Source organism: Scomber japonicus, chromosome 21, assembly GCF_027409825.1.
Source record: "Scomber japonicus isolate fScoJap1 chromosome 21, fScoJap1.pri, whole genome shotgun sequence".
Classification (NCBI taxonomy): Eukaryota; Metazoa; Chordata; class Actinopteri; order Scombriformes; family Scombridae; genus Scomber; species Scomber japonicus.
The window spans coordinates 16,124,138-16,147,255 of record NC_070598.1 but is presented as its reverse complement, the minus strand read 5'-3'; the positions used below and the strand labels follow the sequence as shown (position 1 = coordinate 16,147,255).

Below are 23,118 nucleotides of genomic sequence, written 5' to 3'. Positions count from 1 at the left end.
CATAGAACTGACTTCTCGGTACTGACCGGGTTATTTGCCGTGTTGGGATGGCCCACTGAGTGTCAGAGGAGAGGAGAGAGAGGGGGGCATGGATGAATGGATGATGGGGTGGGAAGGTGGAGGGGTGACAGTCCCCCAGAGAGAGGGAGAGGGGGCTCCTGGAGATCTAAAAGGACCTCTCGGACCACTAAATTGACATGTTCAAGCTCCTGGGTTGTCATGAAAAAAAGCACTCTAATAAGCCATGTGACAACATATAGCAGTCTTACTTTCGCCATTAAATAACAGGACTTCTGGTGTGTTTCAAATATCATTTTTATCGCTGTCTACTGTATTGCTTTACAACAGCGTGGACAGTCATGTATGATGATGATTATTATTTTTATTATCATTATTTTTATTATTATTATTATTATTATTATGCAATGAATGTATTCAAAATATATTAACATAAAAGTTGTATTCATATAACCTAATATATTTGATTTATTTGTTACTTATTCCTGCCGTAATTGTCAATATTCAAATATGCAAATAATCGGCAAATTACTAATTGAGAGTAATTGGAGTTATTTCCATCAGCATTTTGGCAGTTATCAAATTATTCCTTTTTCTTTGACGCAGATCACACAGGTGCTATTGTTCCCATCGACGGCAGCGTTACGTGTCACAAGTGCATGTGGATCTGAGTGATAATCAATAGAAATTGCAGTGGAACGGGGCTGGAGGCCGGTATGTGTGTTGTGTGTTAGGGGGCATCACAAGGAGGCCGTTTTGGGGGGCTTTTTATTCCCCCTGACCATATATGGAGGACACTCACTGGACGCGTGTCTATTAAAGCGGGATCAACAATGAAAAAGATCGGAGGAGCAAAAGGCCAAGTGGGAGGAGGGCAGCAAGGCGAGGTGAGACTGAATGGAAACAGCAGTGGTGTTGGTGGTGTGTGTTGTGTGAGAGAGCACGCACACGTGTACGTTTCTCTCTCTCTCTCTGTGTGTGTGTGTGTGTGTGTGTGTGTGCACTTCTAAGTGTTGATTTCCTCTGCTGAGCGACCCGAAATGCGGGCGGCAACGTCTACCAAGTCACCCTTCTCCTCCTTCTCTTGTTTCTGATCTTCTTCTACTTCTCCTCTATTTCTTTGCCACAACACTTGTTCTTCTTCAGTATCACGCCAGACCCTGCCCCGCCTGCATCTGGGTAAAGACTTTACAGTCAGGGGCTTATCAAATAAACAGAGTGGCACCGGCGGCTGCACGGACCTACCACCCTGTACCTCCACCCCTTCCTCCTTCGCCCCCTGTCTCCTAATCTCACACCCACCCCCCCTCCAATTCCACCCCACCTTTCCCCCCTCCTCGAGAGCCATAACAGCTGTGGTCCCATGTAAATTTTACATGATTGGCACCTCCTTATTTTACCCCACCGCCTGTCCCCGTTCCCCTCTTTCTTACCCCTCTCCATATCATGTTGCATATTAATGCACAGTTTATGCAGCAGCTCATCTGACAGTGCGCACCGGCCATCGTGTCCATGGCTTCCCTTAAATTTGCATACCTGATTATAGTGCCTGAAGTGGTTGATTGTTGCTTGTGATGCTGAAATGTGATATTTGGTGTGGAAACAGACGGGTGGAGGGAGGGGACGGGTCGGGGGGTGCCGAAACGGTTCCCCTTGACCCTTGAAATGCAACGTAATCCCGTGTGGCCCCGTTTGATTAGGGCATTTTTCTGTCTAATTGTTGTCATCAGGAATCGCACTATCATTGTGCATCTGGAAGCACTTTGACATCTAAGTCAGTGGTTCGCAAAAGTGGGGTTCAAGAATCCTCAAAGGTCCGCCAAGGCCACGCAGGGGGTCCCCCCCAGGCAGAATGAGGAATTGTTTAATTTCACTGTGATTTCATTAACATGAAATTATTCCAATTAGAGAACATGTGTCCATACAAAGGTTTCACTTGTATCACCATTAGCGCCACACTTACAGCAGGTTCACAATTTAATTCTTAATCAATAACACAGAAAATGAATATTGGGAGTCTAAGGGGCAAAATCAAATTAAATGAACGGGGACCCTTTGCTTGAGGTGTGTCCATTTGGGGGTAGGCTACTTGACTTGAAATGTTAGAGAAGCCTTGATCCAAATGACTGAAGCAAAGGGCTGCATTGACAGTCTTTGTTTTTAGCCCAGGCACTACAAGCTCTCCTTTTTTTCTCTTCTCTGCTTTTTTTCCCCTTTCTCTCTCCCTCTCTCTCTCTCTCTCTCCCTCTCTCCCTCCCTCTGTCTCTCTCTCTTTAAAAGGGAGCGGGAGAGTGGGCTGATACCGGTCTCATGTTGCGTATGGATTTTCGTTTATATAATCGATTGAAATGTCCCAATACATTGATTTTGGGTTCAGTGTTTTACAAACAAGCGTTTATGGGTCTCGATTTTATGTTAGGGATGATTCCAGTGTGACACCGATGCGCAGAGAAGTCTGAGTGTTGATTTTTAAATAAATGATCTAAATACAAACAAATAAATATCCATTGTTTCATGTATAAAAAAAATATAAAATCTGACTGGGGAAGAGGGGGGGGGGGGAGTCAGAGAAAAAGGAAACAGGGTGAAAAAGATAATACACAATATTGTGCTGCCTCTCTCCTTAATCAAATAAAGTGGTGTAAAAAAAAAACACACACACACACACACACACACACTCACACAAAAGCATTTCCTTCCCTCTGAATTTCTCCTTGAATTAGCCTATATGCCATCACTAGTGTGTGTGATTGCGGAATATTAAATTAAAGTGGGATAAGTCCGCACCGAGGCGGGCTGCGTCCAATCCGCAACTCATTTCCCCTGTTGTAGCACCGCATCACTGCGCTCCTCTCTTTTCAATGACAATGTGCCAAATCTGGGCATTTTGAAAACACTTTCCATATGCTATTATCGGATCGCTACTGAGCAAGAGAAAGACAGAAAAGAAGAAAAACGGAATGCTTTATACCAAAGGTACCAAGAGTCTACATTTTTATTTATCTTCTCTTTCAATGGCTTTACTATGCTTTATGCTTTTGGGGGATTTAAAAGAGGTAAGAAGAGGTAAATTTGAAGTTTTTATAACGATTGCATATTTATGGAGCGTTGTTGGATGGCTTTAGGTTTAAGTCTGAGGACGTCGAGAGAGTTTATGTTGAGCATATATGGTCAAAAACTTCATTTTGTTTGACTGCTTTTGCAACGTTTTCCTCTTTTTTTTTATTGCTAAGGAGTAAATTGCTTTTGACTTGTTCTCTGTGGAGTGTTTGGTCAGCAAACAAGTTGAAGAAACATTTTTCCAAGACGTTATTTTAGCTAAAATCGCAGGAGTAATTCAGTCTATTTGATTTATTTAGAATTAATTGATTTTTCAACTCTGCACCTAAATTTTACGCAGGTGACAACTTGCGAGTGACTTCAGATTTAAGAGGATTTCTCTGTCACAATTTGCCTTCATCGTGGTTAATACAGTTTGAATTATTGCACATATTTTTAAAGAGGGATTTTTGAGTGCTTTTTAATTTGGCTTAATTATTGTACAATGAGTTGCTAAACCTCGTATTGGTGTCATGATTTGAAAGAGTTACACCTCACTTGTTATTGTGTGTTATGTGGGCCTTTTTAACGCTTGTTTGTGCGTGTGTTTGCTGGACGAGAGTTGGCCAGTGGGTCACTGTGGCAGGCTGCGGGTCAGAGCTGTGGGCTTTTGCGTGTTTCTGTGTGTCCTGGTGAGGCTGAGGGGTCAGCTATGCAACCCCATGAGGGCGCCGACGCATAGGACAAACAAGGTGGAAGTCTGTATGCACATCTAGTAAACACTGACCAGGTGACTGTTTGTATTCGACATCAGGAGACAAGAATGAGACAGAGAGAAAATAACATTCTTTTAAAAAAATCTAACAAATAAAAATCAAGCGAAACATCAATGCAGGTTTTCAATTTGTCACTAGAGAATATATTGATGGACCAACAATGGTCTCATCCTATGGCATCTTCCGGCGTCTCAAGCTTATATCTCCGGACGATTCAAAGTTATTGATCTACGATAAGATCGCCACGAGAGTTCAGTGCAACCTTTCATTTGTCAATAGAAGCATTAGAAAATAAAAATAAAACAAACACAACGCTTTTACTGTTTTATAATTACACCACAATTGAAAGAGTTTAATTTCAGTCACCCTGGTCTATGTTTCTGGTGATGCCACGAAGAAATTTTTAATTTATTTGCTCTACTACACAGAAAATAAACGCACACTCTCTCGCTCGCGCACGCACGCACGCACGCACACGCATACACACACACACACACACACACACATACACACACACACACACACACACACACACACACACACATACACACACAGACACACCGGAGCGTGAGTTTACAGATAAAAATCTATAATTAATTGAGGATGCTGCTGATATGGAAATGGGCCGAAATATTAGTTAACGCCGTCTTTTGTAAAGCGGTCCTCCGGAGAAAGAGCATCGTCTGTAGGGAGAGAGGGAGGGTGGAGACCGGGGGGATTTACAAAAACGCAGGAGGTTAAGATAAGCGGTAGCCTATATCAGTCCCCTAAATCCGCTTTGTACTTTCTCCTTTTCTTATTGAAAACAAATAAAATGACAAACGCAACTTTGCTGAAAATGTCAACAACGCGCACAAATTTAATGACTAGAACGTGTAAAAGAAATACATCCTTTCACCGAAATAATGATGCTCGTTTAAAAAGAAAAGAAAAAAATCACGATTTATGGCTACAATAGTCCTCCGTTTAGATGTATAAAGTCTTAAAAGAGGAATAGGTCCACTCCTTTGGGAAGCTCGACGCACGGCCGTGGTGGACTTTTTGCGCATCCTGCAGCAGCGGGTAGACTCGACTCTCCAAGCCGTCTGTGAGCGACGCCTCCCAAGGCTGACAGACCAGAAAACCCCCCTGGAGGACAGGGGGGCAGCTGCAGCAGTAGCAGCAGCAGCAGGAGCCTTGGATCCGGGTGAAAAGTGACGCCTCTGTTCCTCACCTCGACCCACCCACCCCCTTTGTCAGAGACCTCTCTAAACCCAGAATAAACAGCCTCGGGTCGGGTCGGGCTCGGATCTCTTGGCTTCTTAAGGATCCAGTTGGTATGGGTGCAGTCCAGTCAATGTGGCTGCAAAGTAGACCTAGTAGTTCACTTGCCAGCAGCAGCCTTATCATCACATCCCAAGCCCCGGCTCATGCAGTTCAATTCACCCCCAGCTTCGATTTTTTCCATGAAGGCGAACAAGATCTCTTGATTTTCTCCCCGATTGAGACTGTGTAAAGTCTTCCTCTTGCCCAAAAGCCACTATTAAGAAAGCGGGAGAAAACACACAGTAAACGGTTTGCATTGAAAGGATATAGGGCCAACAGACCGATGCACTTTGTAAGGACACTAAATGTAAACGCCAGTGAATGGAGCTTTGAATAGAGAGGGGGTTGTGTGACCCTGTATTGGATTTTGCAGTTTGGCTCTATTGAACCCACACGGGGCCTCAGCGGTCCCGAAAGGGCAGTGATGACTTTCCAACATGTGCTGGATTACTGTGATGCATTGTGGCTTTGATTTTTAAGCTTGGATGTTTATAAGTACCATATATTCAACAGCAGATACAATCTCCTCACTTCCAGAAAAAAAACAGTGTATTATTATAGGCCACGACATAAAAAAAGACAAAACTGCACATCCATGTGAAGCGTAAATTACTCACATGTGTGTGAATGCGTTTTGTCCCTTTGTACTGAAATTATGTTACGTATAAAATCTGCTCTTTGTGCAGGCCCGTCTTTATGCGCGGCACAAGACGGATTTGGTGATTCGACTCTCTCTCTCAGGTGTTTTTTTCCCTTCTTCTTCTGCTTCCTCGTGCACATTATTGATAAAAAGCGTTATCCAGAAAGATCAAATGTTTCATTCATATTCGTAAATAGTTCCAAACCTCGTAGAAAGTATGTTTTCCCTATTCCTACATTTCTCGGAATGCGCACAGACTCTTCTTTCTGCGCATCATAAAATGAGTAATTCACCTGTAGTGTCGTAATCAATAAAATCAAACCGTAATACACGCATAAGTGTCACAGGCAAAACAAAATAGTCATTTTATATTTGTTCAATCTGATGTGTTGCAGCATTCTGCGCTTCAGCATAGGGATATTCATTTGCAAAACTTGTTTTCATAGACAAAAATGACTTCTAAGTACTTCTAAGTACTTCTTAGTCCAGCCTGTTTGGTGTGCAGGAAGCGGTTGTCCATTGTTCTACATGTGATTTGGCCCTCAGAGAGAAACCATACAAAAGGATTTTTCTGCGAGCATAGACCTATGCGGCCGCCAGGGCTCCGTGTGCCCGTCATTTGCAATGTGGAGACTGTTGATCAACTCACTAATTACACTTCTCTCCTCTCTCTCCCTCCCTCTCCGTCTCTTTTGCTCCCTCCCTCCCTCTCTCTCTCTCTCTCTCTCCCTCTCCCTCTCTCTCTCTCATTCGCTCTCTCTCTCTCTGTCTCTCTACCCATTCCCAGAGTGCATATCGGGAAATAGACACACAAAGACATGCGCACTCAACTTAATCAGCCATTTTTTTAAACAGGGCTAAAACGATAATAATTAGCAGAATAAAGACATATCGGATTTTCATTTCCTTTCCTCCGTTTCCCGACCCCCGTCCACAAGAGAAACTGCGAGGCAGCCCGTCGACACGTCGTTTCACCGCCACCGGAACCAAAATAAGGGATAGCTCTCAAAACGCTTGACATTTGTGATTTTACCCCCTTTTCCCAATATAAAGTTGGAGGATTATTATAATTTTCCCTGTTTTTCCACGTTTTGATTGTCCAATTTCGCCAGCCGCTGGATGTGACTGTTTTATAAACCCAAGAGCAAAGAGAGAAGCGGAGGTGACGGCTTTGGAGGGGGAAGAAAGTAAGTTTTTTCCTTTTCCACCTCTCCCTTTAACTTTTATTGAGTAGTTTTGGGTGTGTGTGTTAAATTTAGGGGTCGGGTATCGATTATCTATCTCGCTGGTGGATCTTTGACATCGGGGCTGTTTGGATAACAGGTGCTGGGTGTTTTTAGTCCAGAATAAAGGCGGATATCGTGATGTTAGTGCAACTCCGGCGCTTTGGCTACAATAAAACAAGCGAGTGACAGGGTCGGAGGCGTTCTTACGCATGTGTCCGTTGTATTACAGTAGGATATCACGTCCAGACCTGCCTTTTTCAAAGTTTATACGGGTGTTATTGAGACTGTGTGGTGGATAGATCCACTGAATACTCCACGTTAGGTTTCACGATACGAGACAAGCGTTTCCCCCTTTTGTGGCTTTGCTGTGCGGATATGGTGTTGCCTTTCCAGGAGTCCGATCCCTCGGACATGTCCGCTTTGAGCTTGTTTCTTTACGAAGGGTCCGACTTGACGTTTCCCCCCTACTTCCCAACAGATGATTTCACTCACGAACCATCTGATATTGCATTTGAATGCATATTTTGGATGCACGACAGCGCTCATACCTAGTTTTTTGAACACATCGGGTTTCGTGCACCTTCCAGGCAGTCACGGCCGAAGTGACACGATCAGTCTCCCGACACGATCCCCTTTTGGTTGACCAAGTGTATATGTTTCAAATAGCCGTAATAACACATTTTTATGAAAGGTTCATTAGAAAAGCAAGGTGCATTTGCTGATCACGGTGCATCATACATCTTTACCTGCAGCGCTTAAAAAGTAGTCCCACTTTATCGAGGCGTGGGTGGCTGCGGCGCCCAGGAGGGAGACCGATCGTTGGGCTGCTGATAGCACGGCGAGTCCCTTTACAGCCAGCCAACTCTCGGGTCCCCTGTTTTTCTGTAGCAGCGGTGTTTGAAAGATAAGAATGTATCAAAGACTCATACTCTGATGATATTCATTGAGATTAACACTTTTGAAAAAAAAAAAAAATTCCGCCTCCCATCCTTTGCCTATAAATTCCATTTCCACCCTCGATTCCCATCCGCGTCCGTAGGTTTCTAATTTCTCTCCTCATATAAATTGTCATTCTCTTAATTCCCGGAGATGCCGTTTACAACACCTTGCTTAAGTCGTCTTTTAGTCTTGTTTTGTATAAATTTAGAAGAGGCAGAGAGCAGAGGTAGGGACTCTCAGGTATTTTTGCGCCCTCATGGCTGTTTTGTTTTTTTGGAGGTAGGTAGATAGACTTGGCTCGGATTGGGACGCGACAGTGACAGGGGGGACATCGATCGCACGGGAGGAAAAAAAAACAAAACATCAGGGCCAAGGGGCCAGTCAGTCTCCAACCCGGGTATGTAACGGAGTGTGTGTGCGTGCAGAGACTGTAGCCTATACGCTCCAAATGAACGGTGCGCCAGTATAAGAAAGACGAGCTTTTTACAGGACTGTCTCTATTTATGCCCGGCTTTTCAGGCTTTTTGATATGGATTTTAGCACGCATTTATCCCCGAAAATGGAGACTTTAATTTTTTCTCTCCAATTGTATAATACTTTTCAAAATTGTTTGGATTATTGAATGCGTTCAGAGTATAAGCACACTTTTAAAATCAAAATACGGAATTTCTTTGTTTAATCATTAAAGGCAAATGAGGATTGTTATTACAGCTTTAATAATCAGAATGAATTATTTTCAATATTATTATTATTATCATTATAATGATAATAATAATTAGCCTATTTTAGGCTGATATTTAAATTCAGAAACACAATTAAAGAAAGGCACTCACGTTTCCTATCAATTAAATAGTAATTTTAATCAGATCAATTTTATAGATTGATAAACTATGAACTCTTGGGGTTTTTTTGGGCAGGATGGATCTTCTGTCTCGTGTGACGATTTAATTGCATCTGCATAAAATCCTACATTTCATTATAAAAATACAGCTTAGGCCTAATGGGGGGAAAAAATCTAAAAAGTGAAATTATGAGACAAGATGATCCCGTCTAATTGCAGTGAATTTCATCAGTTAATGATGGTATTGTCTCACTCTATAGTCATAGAATCTCTGTTATTTTTTTGTCTTGCAAATGAGGGAATTTTTGAGGTTTATGTTTGCAGAAGCCCAGGCCCCTTGTTTTTGTTTTTCTTTGCGGGAAGTCTTAGCACTATCAAAGGCTGGGTGTGTATCTCTCTGCATGTTAGTTAAGCAGCTTGCAATGTTCATTTTACCCGTAGCTGTGGAGGGGAGGGATAAAAAAAACATATAGTGTGAGAGATGGGCAGACAGCCCTGGGAGGACAATAGCTGTTGGCTTGAAAATGCTTCTTGATTATTAAAAGCTAATGCATTTTCAGCATTGCAGCCTTCATTAAGGGGTGCGGATGGTGGTGGTGGTGGTGGGGTGGGGGGGGGTGAGAGGGATGAGAGGGTACTAGGAGGAGGAGAGGATGGGAGAGAGAGGGAGACAGGGGCTGAGTCTGTCCTATAACTCCTGGGCCCAAGACACATGCAGCTAGAAGATTGGCTCGGGCCTCTCCTAGGGGTCGACAATGTGTCATTTCCACCCGGCTAGATTGCCCTCTGCCTATCTGATATTAATGTGCAAATCAATATTTCAGGGATTAAATTTCCCTTCTTCATTTTTTATGGTTTCTACCTCAATAAGTCTCCCGTCTAATAGAGGAGGCTGGATGATTTAGAAGCCTTTGCTGCAGAAAGAGAGAGAGAGAGAAAGAGAGGAGCTTTGCAACAAGGCTATCGCTGCATTTTAATGTTCTTCTTCGTGGATCCCCATAGGCCCTTAGTAAGGAGGGCTATATCGCTGCTTTACAGTGTAAAGACACCCAATTTGGCTAAAAAGGCAGAAAGGGAAAATATGAGTCCGGTTGAATACTTAAGACGCTGTGGTAATCCGAGTAGCAGGTATTAAAGGGGAGCCCCCCCTCTAAAGACACACACACGCATACACACAGAGCTACATCCAAACCTGCATTACCAGCCGTCATGGTTGAGCGAACAGTATGGCTTACTACGCGGCAGGCTGCTATAACAATATCTTTTTTTCTTCTTCTCTTTCTCCTCCACTTCTTGCCTTTTTTGCATACATGGCCATCAACATCCATTGGAGAGATTTACTCTCCTGCGTAATAACATCTGGCGTATGTGTGTGATAGAAATGAATCACTCTGACACAATGACCTGTGTATGATTATTGGGGAAAGGAGGAGCGTATTACCATAGTCATAATGCTGCATCTCATTGAGAGTCAACTAAATGAGCTTGGACCGTTTGACTCCCTATAGACATTCATTAAGGGACGGTGCACACTGAGGCGTCTGTCTGCCAATAGGTGTGTGTCTGTGCGCGTGTGTTTATTTAATCCTCCTTCCTGTACCATCTGGTGCGTGTGTGCATGCGCGTATATGTGCGTGTCCAGCAGCAGCAGCAGCACAGTGTGAATTTCCTCCCACACTCAGCCCCCAAATTTTCCCCCTCATTCAGCCTTTGCAGCACAGGAGAGTAGACTATTTTAACATACCCTTGATAGGGAGAGTGTCAGCGAGTGAAAACAAGAAAAGAGAGGGAGAAAGAGACAGAGGAAGAGGCACAAAAGAGCTCTAATTGTAGCACGACCGCTTGGCTTCCTCCCTGATTCACGGCCATTACGATGTGAAAAGCACAACCGCCTGTCCTCCATTATCAAAACGGCAGGCCTACACACACTCTCACATCCATCCACTGGGGGGAATCATGTAGATTTTTTGTCTCTTATCTATGGCTCACATAACTGCTATCATTTCTGGTCATCAGCCTCGAGTAGCCTCACTATTGAACGTATCCTGCGTTTTCCTCACATGATTGAAGAATGGCAGAATTTACCAAGTATAAATACATTCTTTATTTTTTTAAGGTTTCCATGCTGGAGCATCTAAAGGCATATATATATTTAGCTCCAGTCGTGTCCTACTCTGACGGGCCAAGTTATCATTTCCAGGCTCTCTCCTTTTTATACTTCTCTTTAACGTTTTTCATAGATGGCTTTTTATGCAACATGTATTATGCAACTGTTTGAAGAACGTTGTTTTTGATGCAAAGAGCCATCTCACAACTGAATATTTTAGGGTTATCGAGGTGTGATATTCTCTTGGTGTTGTAGCGTGTGTGTGAAGGGTGAAGGTCTGCAGTAGTAGTGTCAGGGTCTCCTGGCTCAGGGAGGCCTGTAGGGGGAGAAGCTAAGAAGTCTGCAGCAGCTCAGCATTCTGTCTCAAAGAGGGGTTGGGGGGGGGGCTTCCTGTGTCAGCCCTGGGGCACCACCGCTAACACACACACACACACACACACACACACACACACACACACTTTCTCTCTATCACACACACTGTGCGAAAGGCGGAGGAGGGTTAAAGACTTGGAACGAGATCAAGCTACTCCGTAGCTCCCGGGGAGGGTGCTTGTGAATATGCGAGTTTTAGTGTAATTAGCACTTAATTATATTAACATATGCAAATTGTCAGGCGGAGAGCTTGTACCGCCGGTGGGTATCGGCCAGGATACAAGTGACTCCATTGTACCACCACGGCAGAAAAAAGAATAATGGGTGTGTGTAAGGCAACCAGCCAGCAGCCAGCCAGCCAGCCCCCCATGCTAGCACATAACCAGCTAGCTCATTTAAATCTTTGCCTGGCCGCTTTGCCAAATTTCATTAGTCGCCATGACGACGTGGCTAATTTTGCTGACTAATGTCCCCCCTGATCTGTTGTCAGTCAGGATGGTCATGCCACCCCCCACACCCCCAAAACATGAGAGGGGTTAGAGTGAGAGAGGCTTGACTGTCCAGATTAAACCAGCTCACAATGACTCCTATTTACACACGTTCCGCTTGTACGAGCATTTGCATATTCAAAAAAAATACTCTGCCATCTTTCCTTGTCTGCTGTGTGTTTGCATGTGCACTCGTGCATTGGCAAGATTGTGCGCATGTGGCGGCATTGTGTCGGAGGGGACTACAACAGTTCAGTTGTGTGTCGTGTGTGTGTGTGTGTCAGTCTGCGTGTGTCACATGTGTATCACACTGCTGTCTGCGAAGCGAGACTGCGACCGTGAGACTGTGTAGCGACATAGCTGAAATTTGTTTTTGATTATTGTACAAGACGGAGATTCTGGTAAAGAAAAGATCAAGCCTAAATAACAGGGACAAGGAGTTCTGCCTTTGAAACTTTCAGCCCGTCTTTTCATTCCATCCAAATATCTAATTACAACACATCTTTATAGCTACCCCCAACCGAGCAGCAGGACTTTTCTTTTTTTGGAGGGGAGGGTGGACAAACATTTAATGTTCTGTGCTTCCCGCTAGCCAAAGGTGGATAGAGATTGGGCCTAGTTGGTGCTACTAGTACTTGCATGCTAATCCTGTTTTTTGACAGGAACGTAAACTGATATAATTGCTTTTCAGAGGCAGGAACGGCGGTTTATACAAGTGTGAAAGCACGGGAAAGGGGATTAGCATTATTTTGCATAATGCTGGGCAGGCGCTGAATGGGGCATTGAACGCTTGACTGGGTGACAGAGATGAAAGAGAGATGAAATGCTCTACCCCTCTTCTCTCTCTCCCTCCCTCCCTCTCTCCCTCCACTCCAGTCCCTCTGTCTCCGGCCGCTGTTGCCGGTAGAGGACTGTGCTCACTGGAGAGGACCCCGGAAACACCAGGCTGGTGTTTTCGACTGTTTGTTCGGATGCCAACAGATGGAAGCTGTCATGTGAGGCAATATGTATGATAATACAGTAACTGTGGAGACTCCTGGATTCCTAAGCCTCCATGTATATACTAAACTGCACCCCTAAAGCACTGGAGTGTGCAATTATGTAGTGGATGGATGTGGCTCAGGTAGCATTTACATGGAAGGAAGGGAGCGGCTTTCATGGATCAAATCAAACTACACTGTTCTTACATTTTCCTTTATTGAGATGTTTGCTGAGGATTTGGTTGGATATTGTCTGGGTAGAAGGAACTGTGGCATTGTGAGGCAGGTGTGTTTTATGTGAATGCCATGTGTGTTTGTGTGTGTGAGTTCTGGTGAGGGGGGGGGGGGGTACAAGGGTGGTGACGCAGCTTAAAATTGCCACCGTGACTTCCATATGACCCGACTCGACTTTGTGAGTAATTTATGATCAACCGTCATCATTGCTATTGCATCTGGCGTATGGAAATGATCCTGAGGTCGAGGGAGGGGTGTGAGGTAGGGTGGTGGAGAACATGAACGCCACAAAGGCCGGTGTGGCCTGTTTTTGTTGTCTCTCATTGGACAGGATCCTCTTTCTTTGACCTTTTGCACGCCTTCCCTCGCCTTTCATATGCTAATGCCGGCCAGACCCGAGGAGGAAATGTGCTGGAGCTGAGTGGAGGAGGACAAAGACTCCCTCTCTCTTTCTCTGCCTCCTTTCCACGCTATATCTCCTCTTTTCTTGCCTCTTCCCCTCTCAAGCAACTTGACAGACTTTGGCATGAAAGGAAGTGAGCGCTTAGCGGATGGGAAAGGTGGGGATGGCGTTCTCGCTGTGACCCGCACCACCTGTGAGGATCAAGTGCGCCGCAGCGATCCACGGTTATGTGTACGTGGACTGTTATTTTGAGTGGCCCTCGTAGTGTGTATTGCAGATCGGTAATCGTTTGAGCCACGCTGCCGGTAGTGTTATAGCTCAGGCCGAGAGTCAGTTGAAGAGTGATTTGTTGCTTTTCCAGTGAAGCTAGTCGAGTTGTCATACAGGGTCTATATTTCTCCCGGTCTCTCTCTCTGCTCTGCTAACTCTATCTTCTCACAACCAGTAAAGTACTGTCTCTGGCGGGGTAAAAGGATACTAATATAGTTACTACAACCTTCCCCTAACATAATACTCCAGTGCACCACTGTTGAGCATGACGTGGTTCCGAGGCTCTTTTGGCTCTGTTATGGGAAGGGGGCATGTTATCTGTAGGAAATGTAATTTTTGTCCTCATTGAAATCGTTCATTATTGAGCGCGGTTATCTAAATGTTTTTGTTGCTGTTGGTCCTGAGCCAGTAAGGATTGCGTTACCCTCTCTCCCTCTCTCTCTCTTTCTCGCTCATAGATCTCTCTCTCTCTCTCTCTCTCTCTCACATCTCTGTGTCTGCCCCTCTCTCTCTTTCTCTCTCTCTCTCTCTCCCTCTCCCTCTCATCTCGCCAGGCCCTCATCAGTCTCTTAAGGGAAAATAGAAAGAGGGGGATTTTTCTCTTCCCTCTGCGCTCCATCCCGTTCTCAGGCTCTCCTGCCTATTTTGCATCAGCCATCTCGTACAGGATATTAGCCATGGAAAAACATGGGTCTGGGTATTTCATTTAGAATAATATGTTTATTCTTTTCATTTCAAAGTGGAAGTGGGGGGATTTCATAGGGTGGGGAAAGAACAATCGGGGCCGTGTGTTCGAGGACTCTGTCTGTTTGATCTGAGGTCCTGTGGGCCCTGGGGGTGGCTGAGATTCTCAGGTTTAGGTCAAACAAAATGGACTGGTGAAAAAATGAGCCCTGTCTCTTTATCTCATATCATCTCAGTGATTTTCTTTCTCTTTGTCTCTCTGTTGATGTTTCTGTCTCATGTTCCCTGTTTGTTTCATTTGCACCTCTTTCTGTTTTTTGGTTTTTTTTTCCTGTTGACAGGCCTGGTGTGTCAGGTAGGGAAGGGAGTTAATCACAAACGGTGAACTGGCAATTAGAATGCAAAGAGCAACTTTTCTGTTCTTGCTGTACATTTTGATTAACACTCATTTTGTTTCAGTACATCGGCGTAAACTTGAAGCTTTCAGCTACCTTTCAGACTGTGACATTACTTGTCCTCTACGCTCCTTGATGCAGTCACTGTGAAGGACAATTGCTCAGCCCTTCAGGTCCATTTGAGTACCTAAAAGTCCTCATCCCATGTTTTCAACAAAGCATTCAGCAGGCGTTTGTATCAGAAAGGTTTCTCCCTGTTGTACTTATCAAGAAAATAATGCACAATACAAAAGGTTATATGCCACATTTTATCGATTGCTCTCAGAAGTATTTTCATAGTTGTAAAATCTGGCAAAACGAAAATAAACAAAAAAATCTGTGCAACTACCTCATCCAAACAGAAGTTGAAGACAAGCTCTGAGTTTGGAGGAGGGGGAAAACTTGATGAATGACTAAGTTTCTCCAGGTTTGAGAAAAGATACACCACAATAGCACAAGAAGTCTCATGACAAATGATACATTTTCTTCCTCAGTGGCCAAAGACAAAAGCGGGGATTGAAGAGGCAGAGAGCCCAGTCACATGACATATGCACATTAGACCTTAAGGAAAAAAAAGGAGAAGTAAAGAGAGGGTGGTACTGTATATCCGTGGGAATTTAAAAGATAGAAAAAGTGATAAAGACCAGCAAAAATTAGATTAAACAATGATACTATTTTTTTTCCTAGCAGGATATCTGCATCAAATCACCTTCACTTTCTCTGTAGCTCATGGGGATTATTTGTACGTGTCGGCGCCAGCGCATTTCTGCGCATGCATGTGTGGCTCCCCATACAACATGATTGGCATGCGGTATTCCTGAAGGCAATTGCATGTGGATATCAAGGCCATTGGCAGGGCTCGTCAGGGAATAAGTGGCTAATTAATAATGCATGACTTGTGGGCTTAAACAAACAGTGTAATGAGACATGAGACAAATTTACCAAAGAATTTAGCTCTAGCTGCATGAGGACCTTCTCAATTATTCTATCATTATTATTATTATTATTATTATTGTTATAAAAACTGACCTAGTTACATGAGAATTTGTACATTTAAAAATAAATTATAATTTTCTTAAGTCCAAGAAAATGTGATTTACACTACAGGTGTACTATAGTAAGGTATGCCTCTGGTAAAAATATAAATATTACTTAAACAGGTGCCATAATAATGACCCATGTGGCCACATTGAATGTGATCACAGTTCTGGCTCTTTTTATAACTATAGGAATATATGAACAGTGTTAAAAAATGCAATGAGGGTATTTCCTTTTTCAATGTATTGTGTATGGCTCTAGTCTGATCTAACACAGGCAAGCAAGCATGTGTCCCCCACAACTCCCCTGAGGAGACTCCAGCCAACACTATCCCTCTCAATTCCCTCTTCTTTTTTTTTCTGGCCTGGCACCAGTCGTGGAATAATCTTTAATTATTTGCTTTTAAAAAGAAAGGGGAAAAAAATAAGACTCCTTTTTTTCCCCCCGTGACAGTAAAGAAGAAGAGCAGAGCAGGCGTAGGAATGTTCTTGTATATGAAATTGTAGGTATTAACGGGGCCGGTTTTGTCAGCGGTTTCACTGATGTATCAGCTCTCTGCCCCTAGACTAAATAAAGAGGGGAGTTTTGCCGTGTTTCATCCCAGCTTAGATGAGCAGATATAGGAAGGCTTTGGAGGAACTGTTAAAAAAGCAAAGTATGGCTGAAGAATGTACCCCTTCCTTAACACAATACCCAAACAAGTGTCATGATGTGGTGATGGATGGTCCTGCGTTCTCTTTCGCTTGTCAGAGTAACTCTTTTTTTATATTGTTAAAGTAATGACAGAGATTTGCTTTGTATAATTAAAAAAAAAAGAAAAAAAAAAGTGTGCCGTGACTGTTTAAATGTGGCTTTACTTTGCAGTACGCATAATCTGTGTGTACATGTGTGTGTTTGAGCAAGGGCGAAATAAAAAAAACAAAAGAAAAAAGAAAAAATATTGCTGACTCTGGTCTTCAGTTGCCTTGTCATTGACCTCCACGGTCCCCTGGTTGTCACATTAAGGGCAGTGCAACACTCACATACGAACAGAGAAACAAAAAAAAAAGAAAGACGGAGAGCAAGAGTTTGATTTCATGTTGATAATTTAACAGTAAGTACACAGTGAGATGTCTTTTTACGTAACATGTTAGATTTCAATATGCTATTGTGTCACTTATATCTAATAGTGGTTATTTCCTACAGCGAACAGTAAGGTAATGGGTCCATTTCATCTCAGTTCCCTCTCAGCGGGCTGGCCCTGGATTTGCGTGACATGGTGTTTATTTGATAAAGGAATATTGCGGTGCTAATCTAAAACCACGCTAATTACATCTGACAGATGTTTGTTTGTAGTGAAATCCAATTAAAATGTACACTTTTCAACTCCATTGCTCATTTTTTTCTCTCTCTCTCTCTCCTCCCCCCATTCTCTTTCTTCCCTCCCACGGTAACCAGAAAAAGAGCCTATGATGGCATAAATAACAACTGTGCTTTCCTTGTGGTTTTTGTGAGAAGAGGGCAAACTCACAACAGCTGTCAGAAAAAGGGGGTTTGTTTAAAAAGCAAATGGCTTTGGTCTAAAGTTCATTTGGAGACCTCTCTAATTAAATAGAGAGCCAAAAGCTTAAGTTAATTAGTAATTCCCTGGGTCCAGAAATTAGACCTGTCACGAGTATTCGAGCTCTTGGAAAGCCAAAAGGTATGTGTGCATTTGTGTTTTGTGTTTTTCCACAAATCCCTCGTGCCTGCTCCCATCTCTGTACACAAGTGTGTTTAAATGCGTGTTCATCTGCTTGTTTCTTATGCAAGGCCCGCACATTTTTCCCTGTTGAAATGCTCAAGACATTAATGGTCTTTTTGTGGTGTGTCAGAGAAGTACTCGGGAGATGTTTAAGTGAGGGGCACATAGCTTGTGGCGTCAGTCAGGATACCTGCCCTATGATTATGTTTATGAAGATAATAACAGGGCTAGGGTCCCGCCGAGTACTGTCTTTAGAAAACAGTGGGGGTTTGAACTTTAAACTTTATTGTTCCCCCTAGAAAAGAACTGAAAGGTTCGGTCGCATGTCAGAGATATGTCTGTACAATTAGCAAGGTGTCTCTGTGTCCTTACTGTTAACTGTAAAAGCAGATGTTCTCTTCTTCTTCTCTTCTCTTCTCTTCTCTTCTCTTCTATTCTCTTCTCTTCTCTTCTCTTCTCTTCTCTTCTCTTCTCTTCTCTTCTCTTCTCTTCTCTATTGGTAATTGGAAAGATAAGCATAGGTTTGGCAAACATAAATCAGCTGACTTTGACACAGAGGAGAGACAAGGTGTCCCTACCTGTTCACACTATAATAAAGCACTACTTAATATTTAAGGCAGCCAGCAGCCACACTGTCTTAGTATTATCTATTAACTAATAAGCAGCCTATGCTACCACCAGTATGTTTTTTCAGCACAAATAGTCGAGTGGCTCACATGGCACTTGATCCTGATAGACATCTTTCACCAAATAGGGCAACATTTGTGACATTTTCACTTTACTATAAAAGGAATGAGGTTCTGGCAACAAGTAGCGGGAGTTACTACATTAGTTTGTAATGCTTAATAATAGGTTCCAAAATATCAGCAGGACTCAGAGCTCTTGCAAAACTGATTTCAGTTTTTAATTTCAGGCTGCTGTGCCTGTGAGGAGGAAGGTATTTTAAGAATATATCATGCTCCTTTTGAGTCTTAAAATAAGTTACAAATACAAGTTGTTTCACAAGCGTCTCAGTTATCATAGCATAAAATAAGCAGAGAATTTGAGGCTCATGGTAGTTGATACAGTATAACCAGCCGTTTATATTTGCCAGGTGGATGTGAAATGCCTGCGTCAGAGACTGCTCTGTGTGTCTGTCTGTGAGTGTGTGCTATCCTTGACTGACGTGGACAGTGTTTGCTTAACCTCTTCTGCGCTGCACTACCAGGGCCTTGTCAATTTAAGTGTGTGTGTGTGTGAGAGAGAGAGAGTGAGAGGGAGCAATGGTAGCTTTCATATTTCATGTTCCCAGCAGTATTTTTTCTAAACAAACCTGCTGAGAGGCAGAGTGAGAGATAGACAGGGGTCTGAATCAACACAAATGAGTGATATGTGTTGTTTTTTTTCCTGGGCTGGTACATAATTGTGTGCATCCGTACACCCCAAGAGAAAACATGCATTTGAGAGACCAGATTTTTTTTTTCAGGCTTTGTATTTAGCAGGATTTCACTGGGCAAATAATCCCACCCTGCAAACCCGCCCCCTTCAACTTGCTGTGTTATTGCAGAGAGGAGGTGTGTGTGTATGTGTGTGTGTGTGTGTGTGTGTGTGTATGGTCTCATGCTTTAGCCTCATCCAAAAGATAAGGCTGTGATTTATGTAACAGCTAAGCCCTTTCATATTGTGTATGTTGTACCTTACAAGAGCATGATGAGCAGGCTAGATTAATATTTATTTAGTACAGGCAAATCAAGGATTAAGCAGTCATCATTTTAGCACTAATCCATGTCTCTGGTGAGATGCAGAGACAAAGAGAGGCAGATTACTAAACACATAACGCCGCCAAACCACAATTAGTTGGCGACTTGCTTCTCTCAATTGTGTAGAAGGAGAGATGTTCAGTAGATGTGCAACACACACACACACACACACACACACACATACAAAGTTTTGCTTTTGTGAAATCATCCCTCGTTCTCTTACCTATTGTTGTCACGGTTATTCTGCCTCTCTCTGACTTTTAACTTCTATTTCTCACACCCTCCTCCTTCCTTCAAAAGAAGCCCTCATTGAAATTAGCAGTGGTTTGTCTGATTCACTCATCTGACGTAAATGTGTCTCATGATCTTTCCACTGTCCGAACACACATGCACACACACACACTCTCTCGCTCTCTCTCTCGCTCTCTCTCTCTCTCTCTCTCTCTCTCTCACACACACACACACTCACAGACTGACACACATGCATGAGCAATGAATACTTCTTTCTTAGCTGGAACCACGTGGGAGAGGGACAGTTTGCTTATACTGTGTGAGTCTGTGGGTGCGGGTCTGTATGTGTGCGTAGGCGTGCGTGCGTGTGTGTGTGTGTGTGTGTTACGAGTTACTTGGGAGTCTGTAAATAAAATTACATTCTTTACTAATTGAGTTAAACTGCTTTGCTGGAGATGTGGCAAAAAAAGATGAAAGCTCCCTGTGTATGTTTTGTGTTTGTATGTTCTGAGTCCATGTGTGTGTAGGGTGGTAATCTAGTTAGCTCTTAGCACTCTCAGGTGGTAAGCGAGAGGGATACTGTTTGTGCGTGTACGTCTGCTAGTTCTGTTCTTAGTCTCCAGCATATGCAAAGTGTCAAACTTAGCCTTGCAAAGCAGATAATCAAGAGTTGGAGTTGGAATAGAAACAAACAAAAAAAATAGGGTGTGTGTGTGTGTGTAGTCTGTAGGGGGGCACCCCTCACATGGGGAGCAACTACAAGAAATAGCAAAAGGGCAAAAAAGAGCATTGGAGAGCTGTTGCAGTGTAGTGGGGGGTGATTTAGGAGAAAAAGGGGTGGTGGAGTGAGGGGGGGTGGGGGGGTTCCAAACCATCCAAACCAGATGTGAGGGCGATTGAGAGAATATAAAAAGAAGAGAGACGAATAAAAAGAATGAACAGACAAGTCGTGCTGCGATAGAGAAAGACAGGGAGAAGCACTGAGAGAGAGAATGCCATCCTCAGTTCCCCTTTGCCCTCCTTCCTCTCTCTCTCACCCGGCCACTGAATGTTAATGGCTTTTCTGCCCCCCCCCCCCCAACACATACACATACACACACACACACACACACACTAGCACCCCCCCTGGCCTTCCCCCCCTCCCCTATGGACACTGGCGCATTGTTTGTGGCAGTGCTTCTATTCTTTCAAACTTAATTACCTTCTTGCCTTTTGTGGCGTCAGGGGCTGGAAGTTTTGCTCCGTGGCAGTGGAGGTCGTCACACATTCTTTGGCGGTGCATTCCCTTAATCTGGGGGGTGGATGGGCGGGTGGGGAGGTGTGGGGTGGGGGGGGGGCACTACAAGAGAGAGCGTGAGGGGAAGAGTCCGGAGAGTGGAGCTTCTACCAGCGTGCGCATCTAAAGGTGGTTATAGTACACCCCTGTACACGTGTACGCACGCATGCACGGTCATAATAGTCAGGGCATAGGCTGCCCTTTGTTTGTGCGGTTCATTTCCAATCAACCCTAATTAACTAGAGAGTGTTTCCAGATTGCCGGCAAAAGAAAAATCCCCACTTTTTTTTTCGCTCCCCTCAGTCTTTGCTGTTTTGAGTTCGAGGAAGGGGAGGAAAAAAAAAGTGGAGGCATTAGCTATGTAGATTGGCTTTGCCTTTGATGCTGGAAAAATCTTTAGCAAGGGCAGTAAGTGGTGACTGCGACCCAGCAGTGTCTGACTGTTTATTTTCATGTTTCAGTTTGAGTTTAGTTTGAAATATTGCCTCTTCAAAGGCATGAGACTTATGCATATATTTAGACTGGACTGTGTAAGCCCAAAGTCCATTTGTAAAAATGTTAATCCAGTCAAATTTGTCTTTAATCCATTAAACTTTGTCTCTATGAAGATGTACAACCAGCAGATAAATACTGACACTGACCTAGGATACACATCCAAAATATTATAATGAAAAACTTCTTAACGGAAATAAATTTGACAGGGCTGTTAACTCAGTAGGAAATCCTATAGTCTTTTGAGTAGTCTCCTCTCAGCAGTGACTGGAGGACTAAAGAGATGTTTTCACCTCATCCTCGTTAAAGTTAGGATAAGGGCTGGTGTAATCTGACTCTTGATCAGATTTTGGGACCCATCTGTGGCTTGAGTGATATGACTCTCTTGTTACTCAGAGAGAGAGAGAAAAAACAGCATGACTCCTTTCTTCCTTTCTTCTTACCTGGTCAACAAGTTTATTTTTGCATACTTGTCTGTTTTTGTTTTCTCTCATCTCACATGTCTGGTTATTTCCTGTGTTGCCCATATATATATATATATACATAAATATATTTATATATACTTTCTTTTAACAATGAGATATCGGGTAAACACCTGAGGGCAGTTGGGTGTAATGTTACCCAAGCAACCAATGAGACCAATTTACTTGTCATCAACCTGAGGGATAGAACCTGCATACCTGCTCTAGGAAAAGAAAAAGAGCCCACTTCCGTCCTCTACATTTCTCCTCATTATCTTTACTCCCCCTCCTCCTCCAAACCCTTCTCTCCATTCTTTCGCCTCCTTCTATGATCCGAAATCATTGCTCATGTAGGCGTAATTTTGATTTTGATTCACTAAAAGGTATTTTTGAGGAGCAGGTAATTTGTCAGACAAGATTCCTGTGCTAAATGAAGTGGCGCTTGCTTTAAGTGTCTGGGCCACACCTTGCAATAATAATAAGGTGTCTTTTGGTAATGAAGGCCTTTGCTCACAAGGGAGACACATTGAAGAGGACAGGCGGACAGAAAAGGGTGTGGGAGGGGGGGGGGGATTGGGGAGATCCACTGCATCTTGTGTCTAATATTACACCTCCGGGCTACAAACATGGGCTGCATGAAAACCCTTTGTGAGGTTAAGAAGTAAAGAAGACAAAAAGTACTTGGTCACGCAAATGCCCTCCCCCCTCTCATCCTTTTGCAATTTTCTCCCTCTGTCTTTTCTTTTAACACTTTCGACAGAGAGCATTAGACCCACTTCTGTGATTGTGTGCATGTGTGCATATGTGTGTGTGTGTGTGCAGGCATGCATTGGCGCTCTTTGATGGTAGCCGAATCCCCTCTCGCATTGTGAGGAAGAAGATAATTCCCCTCCTCCTTCATCCACTTCGTTTTTCATCCCTCCGTTTCTGCATGGCAACAAATAAACAGGTCTAATTAGACCAGAGTAGGCCTATTCATGGCACTGACAGTGGGAGATGGATGCAGGGGCTTTCACAGTGCCCTTCGCCTTTGTCTTTGGCTAACGCTTGGTGACATTTTGATAGAAGATTTGGTGTTGACTGAGGGGCCACATGCCGAGAGAGGGATGACCTTCTAGGAGACCTCAAGGAATGGACATATAGCCACAGTCTCATGCTGTCTTCTGACTTTGTTGTTTGACTTTGCAAGCTTTCATGGGTCACCTTTAGGATTCAGTCTGGATTTAATTTAACCAGTTATTAGCTGTCCTCCAACAGTTTGACACGTGAAGGGAAAATCACCATTTTAAGAACTTAGATGATCCCATCCCAATGCACAGATATGCTTAATTCCATTGTTTAGAGCTGTTATAAATATTCGCCACAGTATTAACAGCGCTGTCTGCCCTTGCATTAAAATGTC

The 23,118-nt window shown here is 43.5% G+C and overlaps 1 protein-coding gene across 2 annotated transcripts in view; it reads left to right on the top strand.

Annotated features, from left to right (window-relative positions):
• The first annotated feature begins 6,313 nt into the window (after nucleotides 1–6,313).
• zfhx4 (zinc finger homeobox 4) overlaps nucleotides 6,314–23,118 on the top strand; it is an 84,216-nt gene continuing 67,411 nt past the window's right edge. The window contains exon 1 of one of the 2 annotated variants that reach the window (XM_053342293.1): nucleotides 6,314–6,965. The gene's annotated coding sequence lies outside the window, so the exon portion shown is untranslated. Of the gene's footprint in view, nucleotides 6,966–17,427; nucleotides 17,476–23,118 lie in introns of those variants that run through there. The other variant, XM_053342294.1, reaches the window with a different exon arrangement.